This window comes from Aethalodelphis obliquidens, unplaced genomic scaffold (assembly GCF_003676395.1).
Source record: "Aethalodelphis obliquidens isolate GAN/ISIS:26980383/991018 unplaced genomic scaffold, ASM367639v1 scaffold66, whole genome shotgun sequence".
NCBI lineage: Eukaryota > Metazoa > Chordata > Mammalia > Artiodactyla > Delphinidae > Aethalodelphis > Aethalodelphis obliquidens.
The window spans coordinates 4,323,205-4,324,996 of record NW_020838010.1 but is presented as its reverse complement, the minus strand read 5'-3'; the positions used below and the strand labels follow the sequence as shown (position 1 = coordinate 4,324,996).

General features: G+C 43.2%; 1 pseudogene; it reads left to right on the top strand.

The window, feature by feature from the left end:
* The first annotated feature begins 382 nt into the window (after positions 1 to 382).
* On the top strand, positions 383 to 1,497 carry LOC113611004 (heterogeneous nuclear ribonucleoprotein A1-like; annotated as a pseudogene).
* Positions 1,498 to 1,792: the final 295 nt, after the last annotated feature.

Sequence of the window (1,792 nt, the reverse complement as noted above, 5' to 3'; positions counted from 1 at the left end):
AATCACACCAGTCCTTTACAGACTCTTTCAACAATTGAGGAGGATGGAAGTGCTTCCCAATTCCTTCTGTGAGGCCAGTATTACTCTGATACCAAAGACACATATAAAGACATCAGAAGAAAAGAAAACTACAGACTGATATCCCTCCTGAATACACATGCAAGAAATCTTAAAAAGCATTAGCACACTGAATTCAGCAATATATAAAAAGGATTATAAAACACAACAAAGTTGGATTTGTTCCAGAAATGCAAATTGGAGAAGTATTAAAAACAATTAGGGACTTCCTTGGCGGTCTAGTGGTTAAGATTTCACCTTCCAATGCAGGGGGTGCAGGTTCGATCCCTGGTCGGGGAGCCATGATCCCACATGCCTCGCGGCCAAAAAACCAAAACATAAAACAGAAGCAATATTGTAACAAATTCAGTAAAGACTTTAAAAATGGTCCACATCAAAAAAATCTTAAAAAAGAAACAGTGAAGCTTTCTGCCCACGGATGCTGCCGAGTAAGCATTGTTGAAGTCTCTCCCCTCTACTGCCGTCATGTCTAAGTCAGAGTCTCCCAAAGAGCCTGAACAGCTGCAGAAGCTCTTCATTGAAGGTTTGAACTTTGAAACAACCGATGACAGTCTGAGGAGCCATTGTGAGCAATGGGGAATACTCACAGTCTGTGTGGTAATGAGGGATCCAAACACCAGGCACTCCAGAGGCTTTGGGGTTGTCACATATGCCACTGTGGAGGAGGTGGCTGCAGCCATGAAAGCAAGGCCACACAAGGTAGATGGAAGAGTTGTGGAACCAAAGAGGGCCGTCTCAAGATTCTCAAAGACCTGGTACCCACTTAACTGTGAAAAAGTTTTTTGTTGGTGGCATTAAAACAGACACTGAAGAACATCACCTAAGAGATTATTTTGAACAGTATGGGAAAATCGAAGTGATTGAAATCATGACTGACCAAGGCAGTGGCAAAAAGAGAGGCTTTGCTTTTGTAACCTTTGATGACCATGACTCTGTAGACAAGATTGTCATTCAGAAATACCACACTGTGAATGGCCACAACTGTGAAGTAAGGAAAGCCCTATCTAAGCAAGAGATGGCTGTTGCTTCATCCAGCCAAAGAGGTCACAGTGGTTCTGGAAACTTTGGTGGTGGTCGCAGACGTGGTTTTGGTGGGAGTGACAGCTTTGGTCATGGAGGAAACTTCAGTGGTCGAGGTGGCTTTGGTGGCGGCCACGGTGGTGGTGGATATGGTGGCAGGATGGCTATAATGGATTTGGTAATGATGGAAGCAGTTTTGGAGGTGGTGGAAGCTACAGTGACTTTGGCAGTTACAACAATCAATCTTCAAATTTTGGACCCACAAAAGGAGGAAACTTTGGAGGCACAAGTTCTGGCCCCTGTGGTGGTGGAAGCCAATACTTTGCCAAACCATGAAACCAAGTTGGCTCTGGAGGTTCCAGTGGCAGCAGGAGCTATGGCAGTGGCAGAAGGTTTTAATTACTGCCAGGAAACAAAGCTTTGCAGAAGAGGAGAACCAGAGAAGTGACAGGGAAGCTACAGGTTTGTGAAATCAGCCAAGCACAGAGGTGGCAGGGCCTAGCTGCTACAAAGAAGACATTTTAGACAATACTCATGTATATGGGCAAAAGGAACTCAAGGACTGTATTTGTTGGGTTTTTTTGTTGTTGTTGTTTTATATGTGTATAACTTTTTTAAAAACGTCTTTATTAGAGTATAATTGCTTTACAATGGTGTGTCAGTTTCTGCTTTATAACAAAGTGAATCAGTTATA